At 43.3% G+C, this 19,169-nt stretch overlaps 1 protein-coding gene across 1 annotated transcript in view; it reads left to right on the top strand.

The window, feature by feature from the left end:
• FBXO28 (F-box protein 28) overlaps positions 1-19,169 on the top strand; it is a 38,239-nt gene that overhangs the window by 5,987 nt on the left and 13,083 nt on the right. The window lies entirely within an intron of this gene.

The raw sequence follows: 19,169 nt of genomic DNA, 5'->3' as shown, positions 1-19,169 counted from the left end.
AAGTTGGAGAGGGCTCAAAGAAGAGCCACAAGATTGATTAAAAGATTAGAAAACATGACTTGTAGTTAGGCTTGTTAGAATTTGATTTTTTTTATTATTTTGACAGATATCAATATTCTTTTTATCTTTCTCAATGTAAATGTTCACAGTTCCACACAATTATGGGTTTTAACTTTTTTTTACATTTTTATCTATTTAAATTATTACAGTTATAGGAAATGGGGGGGTCAGACAATTATTTTAATAATAGTAGACACAAATTCAAAAAATTAAAGCTTTATAATCTGTTAAAACACATTGTCAACGTCACATGCCAAAATATACAAAACAGATATACTTTAGGGCTGTCAAGCAATTAAAAAAATGAATTGTGATTAATCGTGCTTTTAAACAATAGAATACCATTTATTTAAATATTTTTGGATGTTTTCTACATTTTCAAATATATTGATTTCAATTACAACACAGAATACAAAGTGTACAGTACTCACTTTATTTTTTATTACAAATAATTGCACTGTAAAAAACAAAAGAAATAGTTTTTTCAATTCACCTAATGCAGGTACTGTTGTACAATCTCTTTATCGTGAAAGTTTAACTTAAAAATGTAGAATTATGTACAAAAAACCCTGCATTCAAAAACAAAACAATGTAAAACTTTAGTTTAGAGCCTACAAGTCTAATCAGTCCTATTTCTTGTTCAGCCAGTCGCTCAAACAGACATATTTGTTTACCTTTCCAGAAGATAATGCTACCTGCTTCTTGTTTACAGTGTCAACAGTAAGAGGCATTTGCATTGCATTGTTGTAGCTGGCGTCGCAAGATATTTACATGCCTGATGTGCTAAAGATTCATATGTCCCTTGATGCTTCAACCACCATTCCACAGGACATGCGTCCATGCTGATTACGGGTTCTGCTCAATAACAATCCAAAGCAGTGCAGCCCGATGCATGTTCATTTTCATCATCTGAGTCAGATGCCACGAGCAGAAGGTTGATTTTCTATTTGGTGGTTTGTGTTCTGTAGTTCCCGCATCAGACTGTTGCTTTTTTAAGACTTCTGAGAGAACACTCTACACGTTGTCCTCAGATTTTGGAAGATACTTCAGATTCTTAAACCTTTGGTTCAGTGCTGTAGCTGTCTTTAGAAGTTTCACATTGATACTAAACTGATGATACTAAGCTGCTTGCAGATGATACTAAGCTGCTCGAGATAGTTGAGATGAAAGCAGACTTCAAAACGAAGAACTTCAAAACGATCTCACAAAACTAAGTGACTGGGCAACAAAATGGCAAATGAAGTTTAATGTGGATAAATGTAAAGTAATGCACATTGGAAGAAATAACCCCAACTATACATACAATATGATGGGGGCTAATTTAGCTACAATGAATCAGGAAAAAGATCTTGGAGTCATCATGGATAGTTCGCTGAAGACGTCCACGCAATGTGCAGCGGCGGTCAAAAAAGCAAACAGGATGTTAGGAAACATTAAAAAGGGGATAGAAAATAAGACTGAGAGTATCTTACTGCCCTTATATAAATCTGTGGTATGGCCACATCTTGAATACTGCATACAGATGTGGACTTCTCATCTCAAAAAAGATATACTGGCACTAGAAAAGATTCAGAGAAGGGCAACTAAAATGATTAGGGGTTTGGAACTGGTCCCATATGAGGAGAAATTAAAGAGGCTAGGACTTTTCAACTTGGAAAAGAGGAGACTAAGGAGGGACATGGTAGAGGTATATAAAATCATCAGTGATGTAGAGAAAGTAAATAAGGAAAAGTTGTTTACTTGTTCCCATAATACAAGAACTAGGGGCCACCAAATGAAATTAATGGGCAGCGGTTTAAAACAAATAAAAGGAAGTTCTTCACACAGCGTACAGTCAACTTATGGAACTCCTTGCCTGAGGAGGCTGTGAAGGCTAGGACTATAACAACGTTTAAAAGAGAACTGGATAAATTCATGGAGGTTAAGTTAATGGATATTAGCCAAGATGGGTAAGGAAGGGTGTCCCTAGCCTCTGTTTGTCAGAGAGTGGAGATGGGTGGCGGGAGAGAGATCACTTGATCATTGCCTGTTGAGTTCACTCCCTCTGGGGCACCTGGCATTGGCTACTGTCGGTAGACAGTATACTGGGCTAGATGGACCTTTGGTCTGACCCAGTACGGCCATTCTTATGTTCTTATATCTTCTTTGCATTTTTTCAAATTTGCATTAAAAGTGTTCTTAAAATGAACAGCATGTTCTGGGTCATCATCAGAGACTGCTATAACATGAAATATAAGGCAGAATGCAGGTAGAACAGAGCAGGAGACATATAATTCTCACCCAAGGAGTTCAGTAACAAATTAAATTTAACACATTTTTTTAACAAGCGTCATCAGCATGGAAGCACATTCTCTGGAACGATGGCTGAAGCATGAAGAGGCATATTAATCTTTAGCGCATCTGGCACATAAATATCTTGTGACGCCAGCTACAACAGTGCCGAACGCCTGTTCTCACTTTCAGGTGACATTGTAATTAAAAAGTGGGCAGCATTATCTCCCGTAAATGTAAACAAACTTGTTTCTCTTAGCAATTGGCTGAATAAGGAGTAGGACTGAGTGGACTTGTAGGCTCTAAAGTTTTACACGGTTTTGTTTTTGAGTGCAGTTATGTAACAAAAAACCCTACAATTGTAACATGCACTTTCATGATAAAGAGATTGCACTACAGTACTTGTATGAGGTGAAATGAAAAATACTATTTATTTTATCATTTTTACAGTGTAAATATTTGTAATAAAAAATAATATAAAGTTAGCACTGTACATTTTGTATTCTGTGCTGTAATTAAAATTGATATATTTGAAAATGTAGAAAAACATCCAAAAATATTTAATACATTTCAAGTGATATTCTATTGTTTAACAGTGCGATTAATTGCATTAATTTTTTAAATTGTGATTAATTTTTTTTTAGTTAATCACGGGAGTTAACTGCGATTAATCGACAGCCCTAATATACTTAATCGAACTCTTAAGTACTCAAGCAGCTTTTTCTTTTTTCCCTTCGTTTGCCTGTCTGAAAATTCCATTTATCATGGATGGAAATATTTTTTCATTGTTCTGTGTGTCTATTACCGATAACAAATCTAATCCTTCCAGGCCTGCTTACACTGACAGACTCAAGAAACTTAATCTCTATTTAGTTTAACGAAGAACGATAAGGGGTGACATGATTACAGTCTATAAGTACGTACATGAAGAACAAATATTTAATAATGGGCTCTTCAGTCTTGCAGGAGTCTTGCAAGACTGAAGTGATCCAGTGACTGGAAGTTGAAGCTAGACAAACTGGAAATAAGGTGTACATTTAACAGTGAAGGTAGCTAACCATTGGAACAGTTTACCCAGGGTCGTGGTGGATTCTCCATTATTAACCATTTTAAAATCAAGATTGGATGTTTTTTCTAAAAGATACCCTCTAGGAATTATTTTGGGAAATTTCTGTGGCCTATGCTATACTGGAAGTGAGACTAGATCAGCTTTTTTCAAACTTTGGGTCGCAACCCAATACTGGGTCATAGCATGTCAGGCACTGGTTCACTCTGGTTAGCACTGCCAACTGGGACGTTAAAAGTCCCGTTGGCACTGCTGCCCAGTGAAGGCAGGCTAGTGCCTATCTGTTTTGACACTGCGCTGCACACCGAAAGCGACCCGCAGCAAGTCTGGCTTCTAGGCAGGGGGGCCACGGGGCTTTGCGTGCTGCCCCCGACCCGAGCACCGGCTCCTCGCGGCCAATGGGAACAGTGGGGGGGAAGGTGCTTGCGGCCAAGAGTTGTGCGAAGCTGCTTGCATGCCTCTGCCTAGGAGCTGGACCTGCTGCTGGCTGCTTTCAGGGCGCAGGGCGGTCCATGGTGCCAGGACAGGCGGGAAACCTGTCTCTGCACCCCGGCTGCACTGCTGACCAGGAGCCGCCGGAGGTAACCCTGTGCCCCAATCCCCTGCCCCAGCCCTGAGGCCCCCCCCAACCCAGAACCCCTTCCTGCACCCCAAACCCCTCATCCCCTGCCACATCCCAGAGCCTGCACCCCCAGCCCAGAACCCTGACCCTCCCACACCCCAACCCTGAGCCTCCCCAACCCGCAACCCCTTCCTGCACCCCAAACGCCTCATCCCCAGCCCCACCACAGAGCCTTGATCTCCTGCACCCCAACCCCCTGTCCCAGCCTGCCCCCACCAAACTCCTCATCCCCAGCTCTATTGGGTTGCGGGCATCAACAGTGTTCTTCAACTGGGTCCCCAGAAAAAGAGTTTGAAAACCATTGGACTCAATGATCAGAGTGGTCCCCTCTAGCCTTAGAATCTCTGAATTGACATAGTGAATTGGACTTGCTTACATAGATCACTTCATTCATCACATGCATCTGACGAAGTGGGTGTTCACCCATGAAAGTTCATGCTCCAATATGTCTGTTAATCTATAAGGTGCCACAGGACTCTTTGTCGCTTTTTACAGATCCAGACTAACATGGCTACCTCTCTGATACTCAGTTATCCCTGGATTGCAGCACTATGGAGGATACAGATATTCTAATTTCAGTCAATCTTTTGATATCTCTGTATTGACCCAGGGGACTGATCCAATCAGATTTTTCTCAGATGAAATACATTGGAGCCAGATAAACTGAAAACAAGATGCAGGTGGAGTGGAAAGAAGGGCAGGGAGGGCACAACTCTAGCAAATCTCTTTAGTACAATGGAGAAGTTGACTCTAGGAATCCAAAAGGTGCATAATTTGTGTTAAAAGCCATAAAGCTTCTAGTTCTGTCATTAAAGGAGGAAGTAAAGGAGCATCACCTGTTTGTGATGTCTGTCATCTCATCAGGCAGGACCAAGATCATCTCAGTTCACAAGAAAAATATTCACCATGCTTCATAGGACAATGCCATCTGCTATCATTTAAAGCTCTGTATATAAAATGCAGCTGACTGGTTAAGCAGGGAAATAGATCTAAACTAACGAAATATAAACAAGTAGGTATTTGGAAATACAATTCAACAACTAAGGAGTCTCGTATCTGCTCTATTTGCACTAAGCCATAACTTCAAAGTACCCAAGTTATACTCCAGACAGATGAATCTAGGGGAAAACAGTAGCTGACCATCTGTCCTTCAGATGAAGGACCTTTCAGAGGGTCTGCTTTACGCATTTCCTTTCTGCCCATATCTAATCATAAGGAACTCTTGAGGTTTTGACTGAACTTGCACCCTGCTGGTCAAGCTTTTTGAAAAGGTCTGGTAATCCTAGTGGTTAGGAAACTTGCACATCTTCCGTCTTGCAAAGACTTCTGTTCTCAGGTTTCAACAACTGCAACGACTGTCTGATTACCTGGCTATTGAAAAAGACAGGATGAAGAGGAATGGATATTCTGAGAAGGTAATCAATATCCTGATGGAATTCAGAAAGCATTCCACTAATATTCTGGGTTTAAGTAAAAATAAAACACTGATAGATACTGCTTTTCTTTCTATGAACGCTTTGAATGGGAGGCAGCACTGCGTAGTGGTTAGAATGCTGAACTTAGATTCTATATCCAGCTCTGCCATTGGCCTGCTGGGTTATATTAAGGAAGTTGCTGTACCTCTGCCTCAGTTTCACCTTCTGTTCATATGAAGTAAATATCATGATTCCCATTTTTAAAGCACATAGACAGCTAGTGTTAAGTGCTGTATAAGAGCCTGGTATTACTGTTCTGAGAGCTGAGCTCAGAAATGGTATTCTAGGCCTGAGATTTGGGAATTGATACTTGTACTCTGAGGAATGGCATTTTTGGTGAGGGGTCCTCTATTTGAACTTGCTACTTTTGGTGGTCTTCAAGGGTCTAGGTTTGCTGACCTTCAAGCCACAGTGATGGCCCATCTCCTTACTTAGGTTCTTGTCTGTGGTGGGCTTGTGTGTGATGGAAATCCTTGTCTGAAGGACTGGGTAGAGATGATGTGGCTATAAATGATGTGGCTGAAAGTTATTTTTTGAACTAGTTTCGGGATGGATTTGTTGCTGCCAATTGTAAGCAATATGTTAGATTGTGATTTTTTTAAAATATATTTAAACATAAATGGATATAGAGGCTTGAATAATGGACACTTTTTTTTAAGAAGTGGGACAATAAATGTCTACATCTTCAGTTTTCTACACAGCTGTGTGATCCTGGAAATGAGCTCCAGTTCAAGTTACTGCCACAGCAAGCCTGGTTGGAGTGAATAATCCAGGACTGATCTCCACGTGTACTCACTGAAGACAGTGTTGTCATGAACTCTGGCACTTAAAATGAACTTCATATTTTGCAGGTTATACAGCATACTTCCCTTTTCTGTCTACATCCAAAACATAAAGAAAAAATGGTGCAAGCTGTACACTAGAGCTTTACTATTCCAGAATTAAGAACTTCAGGAAATCTGTGGATATTCATTTTACTTCATTGTAGAATTTAATATAAGGCCTTGATAGTTTCTATAACAAGATGGCTCAAATAATCTGAAACAGAAGCTTTATAAAGTATAAGGGAGCTCCAGGCTGTGGTGCAGTGTATCTAAATATTTTGCATACTTTCTCTCCCATATGATTTCACTGCTTGTCATGTCTCTCTAGTGAGGATAGGCAGACATGATCTGTGCTACAAAGGAAAAACTGCTAAGAAGTCTGTGAGATTGTCAACCACTTCAGTCGTTCTACAGATAAATTAATGAAAACATATTTTTAATTTCTATAAAGCTTTCACATGGTTGCTCTGCATGTGTTGACTTATGTTATTCTTTCTAGTTCCAATTCTTCAGTTTCATTGAGATTTTTCTGGAAGAACTTTAAAGTGTTCAGTTTGATGCATGGAGTACGCTTGAGAGGTTTGAAGTCTGCTGCAGACTTATGATAGTAGGAAAATCCTCTAGTGAGGCTTGGTAAAGATGATCATTATGAACAGTTAAAATTTACTTTTAAAAAGTAATGTTGGTTTGCCCATTCAAATCACTTGCGTTCGGAAGCTTTCTTGCAGAAATAGTATCGACTAGGGGTCGGCAACTTTTCAGAAGTAGTGTGCCGAGTCTTCATTTATTAACTCTAATTTAAGGTTTTGTGTGCCGGTAATACATTTTAATGTTTTTAGAAGTTCTCATTTCTATAAGTCTATAATTGATGTATGTAAAGTAAATAAGGTTTTTAAAATGTTTAAGAAGCTGCATTGAAAATTAAATTAAAATGCAGAGCCCCCTGGACTGGTGGCCAGGACCTGGGCAGTGTGAGTGCCACTGAAAATCAGCTTGTCTGATGCCTTTGGCATGTGTGCCATAGGTTGCCTACCCCTGGTATAGGCCATTTCAAACATAATAATGCTATTTTGCTTGCTACTGCTGGCTAGAGGAAAACCCTTCTGTCTGAGACTACTCTTCCTATGATGTTTCTCAAAACTGGTTCTTGAAAATAATTCCTGGCCACATCTAACAAAGTAACATCTGGCAAAGTAAAGGATATTTTTTACCAATCCATTCGGTTTCATATTTACTAATACTTTTAAAATTGAGGCTAAAACTTCCAAATGGAAATGTAAATTTTCTGTTGTGCAATATAATATAGAAATTGTGTTTAAATAGGGCTTTGTCTGTCACGGATTCTGTGACTTTCCACAACCTCTGTGACTTCTGCAGCGGTCAGAGTGGCTGACCCCAGGGCTGTCCAAGCAGCTGGCCCCAGGACAGCTACACCGGCCACTGCTGGAGCAGCTCCACTGCTAGCCGCTTGGAGGGTCCCGCAACCAGCCACACCAACCATGTGAATTTTTGTTTGTCACCCGTGACCTGTCCCTGACTTTTATTAAAAATACTCATGACTAAATCGTAGCCTTATGCTTAAATGAAGGCGGATGGGTTGTATCAGGTATAGTATATGGATTCAAACATTTTCTCAATTGCTGTTGGCACTCCTGATCAGTTTGCATTCAGATTCAAACTTGTGATTATTGGCACAACTGAAGCTAAGTAATATACAGGAATTAAGTTTACCAAAGCTGATTTCTTCTGTCTGCAAAAGAGATATGCTTGTTCCTTTTTTTACCTGTGTAAGGTTAATAAATCCCATACTTAAATATCTCAATTGATCCTGAGTGCAGCTTGGATTACCTTTTGAGGGCTACTGCCTGGGAGATAGCTGAACACACTGGAAAATATTTTTTTATATATACCACTAGATGTGAGAGAATATTCATAATCAAGTTTATACTGACATCTTGCAATGAATCTGTGCACAAAAATTGTATTAAGATTATTTCTTTGTCTATTGTACTACTTTAATTAAACAGTGACAAACTTCACAATATATTTGCCAGAAAAATCCTTACCTTTTATATACTAGCTTTTGCCATGTATAGTAACACTAGGATTGAAGCTTCTTACAACTGAAACCAGAATTCTTTCGATGGTATTTTAGGTATTCATAAAGCAGTATGTAGGTGACTCCCAGCTTCTGGACCAGATAATACTTCTGAGAGGTTGTCTTGGAACAAATATGGTTTAATTTAGCTGCCATAAAGTTTCCTTCAAATTAAAGGGTTGGTGTTTGAAAAGAAATGAAAAAAAAAAAAATCAGATTAACTACTAAGCTGACTCCATTGATGAGTATGTGGGAGAACTGCACGAGAATTAAAGATCAGTGGTTCTTCATGTTACCTTTCAGAAATCCTTTTTTCCTATGGATCTTCCTAGTCTTCAGCAAGTACTAAAGCGCACAGAGCCTGAGAGGGCAGCACAGCATACTAACTCTTAAAGCATTAGATTCTCAATGATTATGCACTTTATTTTCTAATAGTGCCCCAGATTTCATCTCAGTTCTTTTGAGTGACAAAATAGTGACTTCCACCTAGCTTTTCCCATTCTGTTAAATACAAAGAACAAATTTTACTCCCTGTAAATCTTTCTGCAGCTGTCCCATGGCCAGTGTACTTGTTAATAGGAAAACGTGAAACTGTTCAGAGTGTATTTTAAATACTGACTTGAAAATCTTGAGCCCAGATGTGGCATGTGTCCCAGAAGACAAACGCAGCCATATATTTAAGAGATGTGTATGCACCATTCTTGTAGTGTCCAAGATGAATAAAATGGATCCACAAGTCTTTTGGCTAAGACTACAGGTTCATACAACAGGTTCTCAAAGCTTGTTAAATAGAGTTCTTTTTAGTGAAAATACCAAATAAATATACTGTTGAGACTGACAAACCAGTAAATTCAAAGTAATGTTGATGTTTCAACCTTAGAAGTTAAATGTAATGGGAAACGCAGTTGAGTCAATCCTAGACTTGCGTGCTGAATGTCCTCACTAATCACTATGCGGGCTTTTGACACGTACATTTTAACTTATCTTTAAAAAACAACGCACAAACTCGTACTTTTTTCCCCCTTCCATGGAAATATTGTGCTGTTTTGTGCCTACTAAGGACTGAGTTCATATTGCTGATGATAAATTTTCAGATATCTAGCAAATTGAACTGCTAAGAACTTTCAGAGAGGAGCAGTTAATTTTTAAATTCTTACTTTAAAAAATACATTTCTCTGAATGCTCTCCATTCAGCCCAGAAATGTGAGGGCATTCAGCACATACATGTAGTCTTAAAAGGATCTCCACTTCCCTTTTGTAGTCAGCCTTTGAAGGGGCAATATCAATTATTTGTAAGTGGAAAATATGACACGTTAAAATAACCAGTTGTAATTTTGTATACTGGCTGTTTAATTTACAAATACCTTATAAAATATATTTTAAAATCTTCAAATTTTGGGTTTCTGTTTTGCAAAATGTCTGTTTTGTGCGAAGACCTAGACTCTGTACTGTGTGATCTTTGTAATTAAAGACTCCATTAGAAATAGAGAAATATTTTTTGATTACAGGAATTTTATTTATGCCTTAAATAAGCATTATTGACGTTGGTCAGTTTAAAGTGAACAGAAATGTATCTGAGATGCTTTAATTCTGCATCTCATGGCTTCTGTCTTAATAACATTTTCCATGTACATGCTTTTTAAAATTTCAACTTTTTGCTCATAAGTCTTTGGCATTTTTGAGAGATTAAAGTATTTATATGACCCATTGGAACCTCTCTGTACATAAAGTTCAGCCCAGGTACACGTAGGTGCAGCTCCCATTGAAGTCAATAGGAATTGTTCTTGCTTACACCAGGACAGAATTTGGTCCAGTGATTTTTTTTTTTATTTATTTTTTTTTAATAAAGCCACAAGATGATAGTTAGTGGCAGCATAACTCATTAAGGAACAGCCATCTAATGGGAGTAGCCATCCCTGTGCTTTCTCAGACATCCTTTTCCCAGTATGGTATCCTGATGTATAAATTATATATTAATTATATTGATTGCTTAAGAATTCCCAGTTATCATTTGAGGATTGGCGGGTTCTTGTCCCAAGATCAGGCCCAGTATAATTAAAATTACTATATAGTTGGGAACCACGATGTGCACAGCTGCAACACTCACACTGTAGGCCTCTTCTTTATTTACAATAATTTATTAATATATTTAGCAAAGTCACAAACACTAACTCAATAAGGTCAATGGAGAATATACAGAAAGTTCATCTGAACATCAATACATCATCCCTTGCAGAACAGTCTGAGATGTTGGCCATTATCTTCTTCCTCACCATCACCTTCCTCTTCGTCACCAGAGGCCATCATTTTGACACCTCCCAAAGGCTACATCTCTCTCTCCCCTATTGTACACAGGCTGGGATACAGCTTTTTATAATATGCTGATGCCACCATGCCTAATGCATGTTCAGTAAGGATTTCTCCCCTCTTCTTTCTTAATGCTAATAAAGGTGGGGTGCCCTTCTTCTGTAGGTTAGTATATTAATGATCTCAACATATTTGTCCGTTCGTTGTCTTGACACTCTTGTGGTTGGATGTTCTTTCAAAAACTTTTCAAAAGCTGGTGTTAGCTCATTTCTGTGGTTGGTTCATGTCATGAAATTACCCCTTACAGTCTATTTCGAGTTTCCCAAAATTTAGGGGTTATTATTGGGCCATTTATCTGTGCCAAAGTTAGTGGATCTCAAGCCTTATGCTAACTGCTGAAGCTAATAAAGATTAATAAATAGGATATAGGCCTGTAGGTTCCTTGCATTACTGCAGGATATAGTAAAGACAGAATATGATGAAGGCAAGGCAGTGAATATAATAAAGTCCTCCACTTGACAGGGCTCGTTAACAATCACCTTATCTCATAAATTTAGGGCCTTATCCTTTGCTTAAACCTGTGCTTTTTACATAACACAATACATGACAGATAAAGGGGAATTGCCACCCACCCAATTAGTATATGTCCCATTAGGGTGTAACAAATTTTGACCCTGTGACCTTGCACTCAAATTGACTATAAAAAGATCTTTGATATTTGGTTTTACACAATACTGACCATCTCCACTATATGTTACCCTTCTCATAAGAGCATCATGCTTGGTTAGCCTGATAGGCTACCAACGATGATGCCAATGGATTCTGTTGGTATCTTCCTTCAGGCCACACAGTGATGTGTTCACCTCAACCATACCATATCTGCCAATGTACTGATACCCCTTTTCAGAGCACTAGGCAATCAGTGGAATTTCCCAGGTTGGGTGATATACTACCAGAAAAGGTACTCTGATGCATTCATTGTAGACGTTGTCTTCAAAGTGACCTACTGAAATGGATAGCTGCCAGGTGACTGGACACATCCTCATCTGGACTGAACACTGGCAAATAGGATCTGGATGGGATACACAAGGTTTTGCCATGATGTAATCTTAGTTAAATAACGAGTCTTAATTAGGATGCTGTGTCACAGATGCCATACCTGAATTCCTTCCAGTGGCACTCTGGCAAGAATCAGACAAGTGGCTCTTCACGTTTTATGTTTTTAAAGCAGTTTTAACAATATAATTTAGCAACCGCTAATCCTTGATTTAAGAATGGTAGCTTTCCCAATTCTAAAATTATAGGTGATTATCTAACACCAATTATGATAGTGTTTAACACATATACTGTATGCAGAACTGATTTATGATATACTTACTCCTGAGGGCATTATGCACCAAAAATTAAAAATTCTATGCACAAAACAACACTACACAATCATGCCAGTTTCAATTATTTTGGTATTTTATTTCAAAATATCCGTCAGCAAGTATTTCTGTAACAATATGGGCTCACACACAAAAATTCCTCCAGGAGTAGAGTATTAAAGAAACCCCGAAGACAACCCAGTTCCTGTTTCTCTGCCCCATTATACCCCCAGAGCCCAGCTGGAGGGCCAAATGTGTCCAACTGTGGTCCTATCCAGCCCAGATACCTGCACCCCCTCCCTGTCCAGAGCCATTTGCGGGGGCCCCCCTTGCTCAGACACCTGTCTCCTCCCCCTGAGCCCAGGGATCCGGAGGGAGAAACAGGCTAATGCTCAGTCCCAAGCTTGCCTGGAGTTTCCTGCGCACTGACCTGTCCTTCCCTCAAGGCATGCTGGGAACTGCAGCTGCCAGGAAACCTCTAGCTTGGGTCCCCAATGCGGTGCCTGTGGGCGCCATGGTGCACACTGGGAAATCCATGTGTGCCTGCCTACTGGCCACCGGACAAGCAGCCGCTGAGAAGTGGCAATGTCAAGAAGCGCTACCGTCAAAATCCCGCTGAATTTTGCAGGATTTTGTCGGCAATGCCTCTTGATGACGCTCCTTCATGGCGGCATTTCAGCGACGACGCCTCTTGATGTTGCCGCTTCACGGTGGCATTTCGGCGGCTGCTTGTCCAGTGGCCACGTCCTCAATGGCTAGTCGTCCAGCGCCTGCCTCACGGAAAAGGTTGGGGACCACTGTTCTAACTCTCTCTCCCATCCCACAAGAGTGTCTTCTATCTGCAAATTGGGCTTTACTGAGTCCAGTGGCCTCTAGTGGCAGCTATGAGCACTGCAGCCCATTTCTGCGGAGGGAAAAGGAAATTCTGCATGCACAACTTTAATTTCTTCAAAATTCTGCATTGCACAGTGGCTCAGAATTTCCCCAGGAGTATATACTGTGCCCATTACTAATCCTGGTATAGGTGTAGCCACTTCCCACCCTGGAATTATTGATTAGGGGACAAGTCTTTTCCCAGGTTACTAAAGGTAACATGGTTACATCCACTAACTTATAGCTGCGGGTTACTCTTTCACCTAGTATACTCTTTACCGTTTGATAGGACCTCCTAGAAGTTGGATTTCTTAATTCCACTACTGGAATGGGGGAACCGATTTGACCATGGTAACCCCTTTTAGATACTTTTTTTCCCAATGTATATTTGTACATTGACACCATTAGTTCAGGCAATAAACTCAATACTGTCCCATGTTTTGATTATTAGTCTTCCCCAAATTCAGTATACTGCCATCTGGGAGTGAGATCATGTTGCTCTGAAGATGACACCAGTGCACCAAAGGGTATCCTTACAACGGGCTGCTGCCATTGGCTCCAGACCACAATTACTACAGAGTTAGAGTTCACCATCTGGAGTTTTACCGAAAAGTCCTTTTTCTCAGCTTCCTTCATATGGCAGTCAAATACTGGCGCTCACAAGTCTGCATTTAGTTGGCCAAGCACCTCACCAAACCAACTATCTGGACATCAGGGCTACTGCAGAGCAGGAACAGTGCTGTCAGCTACATGGTCCTGTGAGCTGGTTTTGGCTTGGGTCTCCTCTGAGGATCATTGCTGAATACCTGTAAAGACATGTCCCTTTCCTGGTACAATGTTGTGGGACTTGATGTTATGGGCATTTACCAGCTTTTGGTTTACTAACTTAATTCCTTTCACTATCCCTGAAAACCTGAGGTGTCTAAAGGATCCTGTTTCCATCGTGCTCCTTTTGTGGCAAATAACTTAACTTAAAGGGTTCGTTATACATTTACAATAACCTATTACCTTGCAAATGTGAAAGGGGTTTGCTAAAGCAAGAGACTGATATAAAACAACCAAGTGCTTCTCCATACTTGAGGGTTAAACAACCTGAGTGGTGAACCCTGAAAAATAAAATACAAGAATCACACAAATTCTACAAGGGCAAAACCCAAAACAAAGAAGTCAGCAAGATTTCTTCCCAGTATATTGTGCAGAACAGATATATACACACACACCCCTGGTTGGGGGTGATTATCTTGATAACCCCAACACCATGTTACTTTAGCTGGAACCTGTTTTTTTTAAACATTTTCATTGAGTTTGATTGTGATAACCAAATATATATTGTTACATTATAAAACTGTCTAATAGCTCTAATATAGCTATTAATCTTACATTAATATTATCATGGTTTGCTCAGTGAATTTCTGAATTTTAATCTGGGTTCTGCCAAACAACTGGCCACATTGCCTGACAAACTCCAAATCAAAATTTTATTTATATTTATATATATAATAGTTACAATTTAAATTTTCATTGAGACAAATATACTTACCGCATATTTGACTGAAATTTGCAAAAATGGAACTACCATTGGTGTCTTATAGGAACACACACATGGTGGTTAAACGCTATTCTAATGTTGAAACAATGTGGTCCTATCAAAAAATTTGGCTACTTCCACTTTTTCATGTTCTTCGAGTGCTTGCTCATATCCATTCCATTTAGGTGTGCGCGTGCCGCGTGCATGTTCGTCGGAGAATTTTACCCTAGCAACACTCGGCGGGCCGGCTGGGTGCCCCCTGGAGTGGCGCCGCTATGGTGCCAGATATATACCCCTGCCGGCCCAACCGCCCCTCAGTTCCTTCTTACCGCCTATGTCGGTCGTTGGAACTGTGGAGCGCAGCTTTGCTGATCTCCACATCCCTAGCTTACTCGTAGTTCTCTTCTCATCACTGTGTATATAGTTCGTGTTTTTTGTAGTTATACTTAGTGCCTAATTTTGTAGTTAGTGTGTATAGTTGAAAGGGGGATCGGGGATTAGCCCCTTTCCTCTGCCCCGGTGCGGGCCCATGCCCAAGGCACCGGGATTCAAACCGTGCTTGGCGTGTCAAAAGCTGATGTCAATAGGAGATCCCCACGACTCCTGCTTGAAGTGTCTAGGAGAATCCCACCTTGTGGACAAGTGCCACATTTGTAAGTCCTTTAAACCTAGGACGAAAAAGGAGCGGGACTTTCGTTTGAAGCAGCTCCTTATGGAGTTGGCACTTAGCCCCACAGCAGCGCCCAGCGCCTCGGTACGGAGCACGCCTCGGTACCGGAGCATCCCGGTACCAAGAAGGATTCTCGGCACCAACCTGTACTGGCACCGACTCCCCAGCACCGCTCCCTTTCCCCGACCGGGAAACGGCATGCTGCTATAACTTCATCCTCCCAGAAGGAGCAGTCGTCGAAGACAGTTTGCCGGGCTCCATCATCTGCTACGGCACTGTCGCCCGCGGTGGCACCGCTGGTAGCTGCTCCTCCTGAAATGGCACCATTGATTCCGGTCCCACAAGGGCCGTTGAGTCCGGTGTGTGACAGCTCCCCACCTACAACTGGGGTTGAGCTCGTTCTCCCTTCTACACCAGAGACCTTCTCGACAGCAAGGGAGCTTATCTCGATGACGGAGCCAATGCATCAACCCCCGGCACCGCTGGTGTGGGTTATTCAATCCATTGGCAAGCCGAGATGATAAGCCCTCCGTCCTCCATCCCTCTAAAGAGACGTCGTTCAGATCGCGGTCTCACAGGCGCTTGCGGTCTCGCAGGTGCTCGCGGTCTCACCGCTCCCACTCCTGGCACCGCTCGCGGTTCCGGTCGCACTCGCGGCGCCGCTCCACTTCTCGCTCACCGGACAGGTACTCCTGGTACCGCTCCAGTTCTCGGCACTGATCTCGGTATCGGGTATCCCGCAGTCACTCCAGACATCGGGGCTCGAGATCCCGGTCGATGTCCCGGCACCACCATGGTAGAAGGTCCCGGTCTCTCTCACGGTACCGCCACAGCCCCCGGTACCGCTCTCCGGTACTGCACAGGGATCGAGCATCCAAAACGGTGCCGCCTTCACAGGGTCCATCAGCATCTCCGTGGTCTTTGAGAGACACATCAATATCGTCTCAGGCCGCTAGTGCATCTTACCATCACGAGGGTGACTCTGACGTCCCCAGCCAATTTCTGGAGGGACAAAGCCATGAACAAGGGCCTCATCACTGGTCCTTTTGGACACCATGGGCTTACCATCAGGCCCAAGGTGCCCCATCACTGGCTCTCCGCTCAGCCCACTCAGAACACCGGGCTCCGGAAGCGACGGTGAGCCGCCCTACCCCTGCGGGCACGGAGGAAGCTCCAGTTCCTTCCATGGACTCAGAGGTTCCTCCTGATCCAGCTGATGCTCCTCCAGTTCAAGACCCACCTCAGGACCCTTTAGTCCCGTGCCTATCCTCCTCTTCCTCGCCTGACGAGGCAGTAGCAGGCACATCCTCCTCAGAGCCTCCGCCTATTGATCTTAGTGCCCATCAAGACCTCTTGAGGCGGGTGGCCCAGAATATGAATTTGTAAATCGAGGAGGTCACTGAGGTAGAGGACACCCTATCAGCTGATGCACCTACCAGAGTGGCGCTCCCGTTCATCCGCACTATTCAAGCCAATGCGGATACCATTTGGCAGTCACCAGCTTCGATTCCGCCTACAGCTAGGGGAGTGGAGAGGAAGTATATGGTCCCCTCAAAGGGACATGAATAGCTCTACACCCATCCACCTCCCTGCTCTCTGGTTGTCCAATCGGTGAACGAACGGGAGCGTCATGGCCAACAAGCATCAGCCCCTAAGGTGAAGGAGGCTAAGCGCATGGACCTCCTAGGCCGCAAAATATACTCGACCGGGGGCCTCTAGCTTAGGGTGGCGAATCAGCAAGCCCTCCTAAGTCGGTACAGTTTTAACACCTGGGTATCAGTGGGGAGTTCACAGAGCTTCTTCCCCAGGAGTCCCGTTCCGAGTTTACGGCCCTGCTCGGAGAGGGTAAAAAGGTGGCAAGAACCTCTCTGGATGCTGCGGACTTGGCAGCGAGAACTCTGGCGACCGGAGTGGCAATGAGGCGTATCTCCTGGCTCCAGGCTTCCACTCTTCCTCCTGAATTGCAGCAGACCATTCAGGATTTACCCTTTGAGGGACAGGGCCTCTTCTCCGATAAAACTGACCCCAGGCTTCAAAGCCTTAAAGACAATCGGCTCATCATGCGCACGCTGGGCATGCACACCCCAGTGACCCAGCGAAGGTCCTTCCGGGCCCACCCATACCGCCCATACAACCAGACCAGACAGCGTCAGGATAACACCAGACGGCACGGCAGGGGTAATCGGCGCAGGCAATCTGGCCCTCAAGGGTCCCAAAGCCAAGGGCCCCCTAAACCACCGACAGGACCTAAACAAAACTTTTGATGGGACGCCCGAGGACGGCCCACCAGTCATCCTTCCAGATCCTTCTCCCGCCTTTTTCAACTGCCTCCCATTTCCTCCGTGCCTGGTCCCAACTAACCTCCGATCGCTGGGTCCTTCACACAGTGGAATCGGGATACCACCTACAGTTTATTTCAACCCCTCCCTTCCACCCTCCCTGCCCGTCCCTCTTCAGGGACCCCTCTCACAAGCAATTCCTCTGGCAGGAGGTCCAGGTGCTCCTACAGTTGGGAGCCATAGAGGAGGTGCCAAAAGACATGAGGGGCAAGGGGTTCTATTCCTGTTACTTTTTAATCCCCAAAGCAAAGGGAGGTCTACGACCAATCCTAGACTTGCGAGAACTCAACAAATTCCTGATAAAGTTGAAGTTCCGTATGGTATCCCTGGGGACCATCATCCCATCCTTGGATCCGGGAGACTGGTTTGCCGCCCTCAACATGAAGGATGCATATTTCCAAATCACCATTTATCCACCACATAGGCGATATCTCCGTTTTGTGGTAAACTGCCACCATTTTCAGTTCATGGTCCTTCCCTTTGGCCTTTCTACAGCCCCAAGGGTCTTCACCAAATGCATGGCTGTAGTAGCCGCTGTCCTGAGGCGTCGTTGAGTTCACGTCTTCCCATATCTCGACGATTGGCTTATTCAAGGGACATCTCGGTTACAAGTATCACAGCATGTGTGCATCGTCAGAGACCTCTTCGGGAGCCTAGGTCTCATGATCAATGCAGAAAAGTCTACTCTCACGCCCACGCAGAGAATAGACTTCATCGGCGTTGTCCCGGACTCCACATTGGCCAGAGCCTGCCTCCCCCAGCCTCGTTTTCAAACAATAACTTCATTAATTCTCAGTCTGCAATCATTTCCGACAACGTTGGTCCGATCTTGCCTCGGCCTAGTAGGTCACATGGCCTCCTGCACCTTTGTGACGAAGCACACGAGACTGCGTCTCCATTCCTTCCAAACCTGGCTGGCTTCAGTATACCGCCCACGCAGGGACAGTCTAGATTCGGTGCTCACTATCCCCGGGAAAGTTCTCGACTCCCTGACTTGGAGGCTAGACCCTTCTCTGGTTTGCGGAGGAATGCCATTCCACCCACCACAACCCTTGGTAGCCCTAACCACAGACGCGTCATCTCGGGAGTCGTCACACCCAAGGCCTATGATCGACCCAGGAGCTGTCCCTATATATCAACGTGAGGGAACTGAGAGCAGTCTGCTTAGCATGTCAGGTCTTCCAGGACCATCTACAGGGCCATTGTGTGTCAGTGTTCACAGACAACACAACAGCCATGTTTTACATAAACAAGCAGGGTGGAACACAATCCTCTCTCCTCTGTCAAGAAACCATCCACCTCTGGGAATTCTGTATAGCCCATTCCGTTGATCTGGTGGCGTCCTTTCTCCCAGGAGTTCAGAACGCTCTGGCAGATCATCTCAGCTGGTCCTTCCTGTCTCACGAGTGGTCGATACGCCCAGACGTCATCCATTCTGTTTTCCGGAGGTGGGGTTTTCCCCACTTAGACCTCTTTGCCTCTCGAGAGAACAGGAAGTGGCAGGAGTTCTGCTCCTTCCAAGGATGCTCTCCGGGCTCCCTATCAGACGCATTCCTGATCCAGTGGAACAGACACCTACTTTATGCTTTCCCACCGTTCCCACTCGTCCACAGAGTCCTGGTCAAGCTCCGGAGGGATAGAGCCCACTTGATCCTCATTGCTCCAGCTT

Source organism: Chelonoidis abingdonii, chromosome 3 (genome assembly GCF_003597395.2).
Source record: "Chelonoidis abingdonii isolate Lonesome George chromosome 3, CheloAbing_2.0, whole genome shotgun sequence".
NCBI lineage: Eukaryota > Metazoa > Chordata > Testudines > Testudinidae > Chelonoidis > Chelonoidis abingdonii.
This window is presented reverse-complemented; position numbering and strand designations above follow the sequence as displayed.